A 6,793-nucleotide genomic window follows, 5' to 3' on the forward strand; every position below is an offset into this window, starting at 1 on the left:
TTAGTATCTCATTATTTTGACTTAGTATCTCATAATTTTGACGTAGTATCTCATTATTTTGACTGAGTAAGTCATAATTTTGACCCTTGACAATTCCGACAACTTCAGGCAGCCGCCGTCCAAAAGTCCAAGCAGACCGCACCAAGCGCACTCCTCGATCGCCTGAGCGGATCCTGCGCTTTTTATCTAGCGCCCCTGCTGTCACCCTCCAGCATCGCAGCTCAAGTTAGACTGCGCATGTGCAATCCCCCCATGTTTGACCCCGTGTCTCAGCCTTCTCTTGAACAAGGCTAGAAGTTGTCGGAATTGCATCTCTGTCATTCTCACCCACAAGGCAGGCCATCAGTGACAGTCCAGTAATAAGCTGTGAAAATGACATGCATGCACATCCCCTTTATTCCGCCGGTCTCACGCCATCTACTGAGCCTTTGAGGAAGTGCAGACCAGATTTTACTGCGCATGTGCAATCCCCCCATGTTTGACCCCGTGTCTCAGCCTTCTCTTGAATAGCCTTGGTTTGACATCAGGCCGCCCATCCACATCCGGTCTGCGAGATTGAAAGCGGAAGAAAACAGCAGGATGGCAGAATCGCTGCAGTTCACTCGTTGTTTGCTGGAATTACCTAAATTTACCGTCAATGACGTACGGAGATTAGTCCGGAGGTGCAGTACAACACCGCAGAGCAAACTTTAGAAAGGTTTATGTGTCCTCGTATCTCTGTAATTATGAAGGTAAGTAGCGAATACTAGCTAACCGTTGCTACTTGGGCTAATGCCAGGCTGTTCTCTTCATGATCTATCCAGCAGCTTTCTAAGTTGAGGCCGCCCATACGAATTGCGTGAATTGCATCACCTTAATCAGTTTAATAGTACTGTCCCCCATTTAATGTACGTGTTTGTATTTTTGTCTTAAAGTGTCAGGTAAAAACAGGGCTACAAATGAGGTCTCTGTTAGAGCTAACTGCTACCGCTCTATATGAAGAAATAAGACACCACACCAGCTGAGAGTAGGATTAGTGAAAAGTGTCACGTTCAAAGTTCTGTTGTGTTCATGTTCTGGATTTTTACTGTTCTATCATGTTTCAGCTGGGCCAATTATACAGTCAAAGAGGTGATCTTAGCTAGTAGAGGAGATGATGATACACAGAAAAGAATAAAAAAAATGTAATGCAGTGATATTCATGATGGACTTAAGCAAAAACAAAATCCAGCTGAAACAGTGGTCATGCAGTTACAGGATAGCTGAGTGAAGAAGTTGAGATGGTTTATACTCAGTCTGTAAAACTGTAAACAAATGGTTAATTTAGGTAATGTTGTAAAATTGTAAAATTGTATTGTTACTGTACGAGGATGACTGTTGTGATTATTAGGTAATGTAAAAGAAGTAAACAGTACAGTAACAATAATAGTGTTTGCCTGCTTCGCTTGTTTGGTGTGCCCTGCCTTACCTTGTCTCTGTCTCTGCCTCAGGATTATCTTGTCCTCCGGTCACCTCAACTTTTATTCCCTCATGGAGTGCTCAGCCTGACTCACCGCCCTCTCCCTGGTCACAGACTAAAGCCTACTACTGTTGGTCAGTTGCAAGCTTTTGAGTATAGTTTCATATAATCATGTACACTTGTAGTTAGAGTTAATCCTCCTTACCACTTTGTTCTGCTCTAACCAGCTGTCTCCTCTACTTCTTCCAGGCCTCCTCCACTGAAACTCCATTGTCTCCTCACCCTCCAATGCTCCACCCTCACTGTCTCTGGACTCCTTCCTTCCACTGTCCCACCATCCCGGACCCAAACCCCTTTTCAGAACCACCAGTCCCTCACTACGTCACCCTGGATCACTCTGTTCTCTCAGACAGATCTCCCCCAGTGCTTTCAACCCCAAAACCCCTCTCGGATGGGCTTCACATTGGACTCTGATTGTACAACGTACAGCACCCTATACATTAGGATTCACAATTTTATTATTAAAATCCATGTGATTACATGTGCCTCAGGGTTTTTGTTGACTTCTCCAACATAAACAACAGGCCAATAATTGTTAAATAATACCATAAGGGATCTCAACAAATCAACTGAAGTCAAAAGCTACCGTTTTGTTTTCTTTCATTTGGGACACCTCAAATGTTTAGTGGACTGACTCCCGGAATATGCAAGCTATCTTTACAGTTTTAGTATAGCTGGATTCAGTACAACCACACCTTTCCAACAAGCCCTCATATGTGTTGCTATGACAATCCATGGCAGAGATACTGCAAAGTAATTGAGAGCATTCTACATGCCCATCTTTTACATTTCCGCCTATTTTAGGTATGTGTTTATAAGTCTGTATCTCCTATTTGCATTGAGATATTTGCATTCTGTTTTTTTCTGTTTTGTAGAGGGATATCCTGCCGTCAGGAATGACAAGTTTGGTAGCTCTCAGAACTTGCATTGTCAATTTACATGGATTTATATGACTTAACCTCCATTCGGCCAGGCTTTTTTTTAGCTCTTTTTTTAGTTTTCCTATGGGGTTATAAATCAAGTGATAGCACACAGAAAGCTACCACCAGTTCAAGGCTATCACATTTTTTCTAACACTAGAGATGTATACCTTGCTAAAAATCACTATGAGAATTATTCCCCCCGGGTGGTACCGACCAACCCTACTGGCTCACGGACTAAACTGAGGAAATGAATTCATGCACACCATTGTAAAGTTTCAGTCATTTAATTGACAGTTAATTTGATTACATTAGAGTATTTTTTTTACGCAACAGTGAATGAACAAACAAATAATACATGTTTAATATTGTAAATAGAGCGGCAACAATTATTAATCGATTACTAAATTAATTGCCAACTATTTTAATAAATGACTAGTAATTTTGAGTAGTTTTTAAGAAAAAAAAAAGTAAATTCTCTGAATTCAGCTTCTTAAATGTAAATAATTTCTGGTTTCAGATGTTTACTATGAATCTGAATATTTTCTGGTTTCAGCTTGTTAACTGTGAATATATTCTGGTTTCAGCTTGTTAACTGTGAATATTTTCTGGTTTCAGCTTGTTAACTGTGAAATTTTTCTGGTTTCTTTGCTCCTCTATGACAGTAAACTGAATATCTTGGTGTTGTGGACCAAACAAGACATTTGAGGATGTCATCTTTGCTTTGAGAAACACTGCATTTTTCAACATTTTTCAACATTTTATTGACCAAACAACTAATCGAGAAAATAACTGACATTGACCCTCTTGTGGAATTCACAGTAGAGTCTGTAGTGGTAATTTTCTGAAAGATCCAAGTTCACGAGTTGTGTACATGACTGGTGAACTTTGAGCTTTCAGAAAATGATGTAAACACGAGTACAAGTACAAACATCCGTCAAGTGTGATAAATTAGAGGAAACATGACAAATTCACTAATTCAATTATATCAAAGGTCTAACTATGTCAGAAACAAAAGAACACAGACCTTAAAACAGCAAAGAGTACCAAAATTACAAAAGTCTGTCAGGTAGAACAAGTCAGAGGAAACACAACAAATTCAGTTCTTCATTTAGGCCAAAGGTCTCCACTGTGTTATGGTGTGAACTTTGAATACTGTGAGTTGATGATGTCACCACTTCTAAGAGAGGGTGAGAATTTTTTTCTATGCCCCAAAACATTAATGATGCTGCAGACCTCCAAAAGAAAAAAAATAGATACAGTATCTCACATAAGTGAGTACACCCCTCCCATTTTTGGAAATATTTTATTATATCTTTTCATGGGACAACACTATAAAAATGACACTTTGATATAACTTAAAGTAGTCAGTGTACAGCTTGTATAGTAGTATAGATTTACCTTCCTCTGAAAATTACTCAAAACACAGCCATCAACATCTAAACAGCTGGCAACATAAGTGAGTACACCCCACAGGGATGTGTCCAAATTGTGCCTAAAGTGTCAATATTTTGTGTGCCAACCACTACTACAGTCAAGTGTAGTGGTGGCAGCACTCATGCAGCCCCAAACCATGATGCTGCCACCACTACACTTGACTGTAGGCAAGGGACAGTTGTCTTGGTGCTCTTCACCAAGGTGCCACACATGCTGAAAGCGCACCAAGACAACTGTCCCTTGCACCAGCAGTGTGAGGGACCTCTTTAGTCCAAGCTGCAGTCCAAGCCCTTGTCACTTGCACAATCTTGCGTTGCTGGCTCTATCTGCTTCCAAAAGGCCATCAGGTGGGCGTGACTCGCAAACCTGTGGGGCATATGTGGCCATCAGGTGGGCGTGACTCGCAAACCTGTGGGGCATATGTAAATGCAGATATGATCAAGATATCAAGGTTATTATTATTATTATTATTATTATTATTATATGTCATGCTACACACTAGGTTATACAACATACATACAAATAATTAGAGTATAATAGGATAAAATATAAAGCAAAACAAAGTAAAACAACACAGTTACTTAGATATATGAATGTATACACTGAAGAAATTATTCTGTAGATCATTTTATGAATTTTTGTCAGGTTGAATGTAAACAGCAGCAATAAAATGGTGATAATATGGTCGACATCTTTACATAATTAGTTATGTAAGTTATGGTCCGTCTGTGTAATGACTAATAAAAATATATAAAATGCACTGTATTTTCTTCCTTTTACAGTCTCTTCAGCCCATTGATGAGTTTTTCCTGTGAGCCGCATCATCAACACATGGACTAACTTTCTTTACACTGTACTTGGAGCTGTGGGCATTTGGCTGTCTGAGGAGAAAGTGAAGGCTCACCTGCCAGATGTTTTTCTGAACTACTCTGATGCNCACTGTATTTTCTTCCTTTTACAGTCTCTTCAGCCCATTGATGAGTTTTTCCTGTGAGCCGCATCATCAACACATGGACTAACTTTCTTTACACTGTACTTGGAGCTGTGGGCATTTGGCTGTCTGAGGAGAAAGTGAAGGCTCACCTGCCAGATGTTTTTCTGAACTACTCTGATGCAGTAGGTGCAATAACCTTTCTGATTATGTATATTAATAAAACCACATGACCACCAGTTCAGCATATGGACAGCATCATAGTTGTAATTTTGTAATATTAAAACAAGATATTAGGGCAGTAAATAAAAAGGGGATAGACAAAATTGCTTAGTCAACGCTAGTATTTACATAATAAATACTTTTATATAAACCTGACAAACACTGCTGACATTTTAGCTTACCTTGTGTAAAACCTTATATCATCATCTGAAGCAGCGAACCGCTCCAGCCCGAACTTGTTACTGATGGCCATTTCCTCCAGTTGTTTACGGAGGCTCTGTATTTCAGCGCGGAGATCCTCGGTGTTGTCCAGGGCGAGATCATTGAGCAGCAGGTTCAGAAGCGGAGCAGTCGTGGTCTGGGTAATGTGACGTTACGTCCACTGGGGGGTCCTCAATTTGGTTTAAGTTCGTGTTTTGTCGCTCTGTCCTTTGCCAAACTCCGGGCCGAGGGACAGGCAGAGTAAAGTTATTCCATTCGGGACGACTCCATTTTTCAGTCGTCTGCGTCCGGCTGGCGTTGGTGGCTCAATCAGGTCTGAACTTTGAAAATGACGGCTGCAGACTCTTGTGTGGTTTGTAACTGTAAAGTTGTCCCGTCGGATTTTAACCACCCACCTCCTCTGCAGCTCTTGGTCTTTAGGAAAGGTGTGGAAACTCAGAACTGAGTTGAACTTAGCAGAAGCTGTACATTGTGGTACACAGCAGTGGTGCCCTGAAGTGCTGTCCTCCCGTCTTTGAAACTTTAACTCGTTTTGAGGTCATGATATAACATAATTATTAATACATAATTTGGAAGATATACAAAAAACATATACAAGAATTACAAGATATACAAAAAATCGGATTGACGTGCTGAAAATTGATGCAATTTATGTTGACATGGAATCTCTCACACGTACACATTTTTGCTGAGTGGCTCCAAAGCGAAGGGAGCGCCGTTTTTTTTCTCATTCACTCCCATGTAAACTGAGAGGAGAAATTTCTGGAAAACAGCTGAGGTGCAACACATTTGTAACTTGCTCGTGTGACCACATTTTTGACTCTACACATATAAAACATGACACGTGCGTTCACGAGAAGTGGCTCTCTCTCACCATCACTTAATTTTCTTGATTGGACCAACGGTTTGGGAATGGGAAGAACTTGTTTGAGGAGTTCAAACCCATTATAAACAGCCTTTGCTGATTTGCTCTCTCATGAGCTCTCTGTGTGCCCCTCAGGTGCAGGCAAGTCAGGAATTGCCATGACAACCGCTGCACACACAGATACGCACACACAGCCTTCTGTGTGTGTGTCTCTCAATCTTTAAAGGACAGATTACAGCAGCAGAATCTTCATTTGAAACAGCAAGTACACAATATTAACCCCTAAAGTGCCAAAATGGGCTCTCTAGCGCCACCTAGGTGCACTAAAATGGCCACTGCGGCCCGTAGGAATGTCGTAGACAGATCAAACTAAAACTGGTGTGTTTGACCTACAAATCACGCGAGCTATTTGCCCTTTCAAAGTAAGATTTCCCCTCAAACGTGCTCTTCCTCAAAAACATCTCCTCCTACACCGTTTATCGTATCGGCTTCAAACACGCACACATGCCAGCTCAACTGCTGCTAAACAGATCTTCTGTATAACTTTAAAAACTAAAAGAAGTCTCTTCTCTGTGTTCTGTCTGTCTCTCTCTGCTCTTCTGCCAGGTGCACCTACTTATTTACCATGGCAACCGCTGTCACACACAAACTCACAGAAACATGATGTGTGCGTGTCTACATCTTACATGCAGACATGA

General features: G+C 40.9%; 1 long non-coding RNA gene across 3 annotated transcripts; it reads left to right on the forward strand.

Annotated features, from left to right (window-relative positions):
• Positions 1-400: 400 nt before the first annotated feature.
• On the forward strand, positions 401-4,965 carry LOC126397700 (uncharacterized). Of its 3 annotated transcripts, none has more exons than XR_007570692.1 (4): positions 401-731; positions 1,470-1,572; positions 1,688-4,202; positions 4,246-4,606. It is a non-coding gene; the product is annotated as an uncharacterized LOC126397700 (long non-coding RNA). The 3 variants fall into 3 exon arrangements; XR_007570694.1 differs by lacking the exon at positions 4,246-4,606 and adding an exon at positions 4,817-4,965 and having other exon boundaries at positions 513-731; positions 1,688-2,302; XR_007570693.1 differs by lacking the exon at positions 4,246-4,606 and adding an exon at positions 4,638-4,778 and having other exon boundaries at positions 513-731; positions 1,688-2,302.
• Positions 4,966-6,793: the final 1,828 nt, after the last annotated feature.

Source organism: Epinephelus moara, chromosome 2 (assembly GCF_006386435.1).
Source record: "Epinephelus moara isolate mb chromosome 2, YSFRI_EMoa_1.0, whole genome shotgun sequence".
In the NCBI taxonomy this organism is placed as follows: Eukaryota; Metazoa; Chordata; class Actinopteri; order Perciformes; family Serranidae; genus Epinephelus; species Epinephelus moara.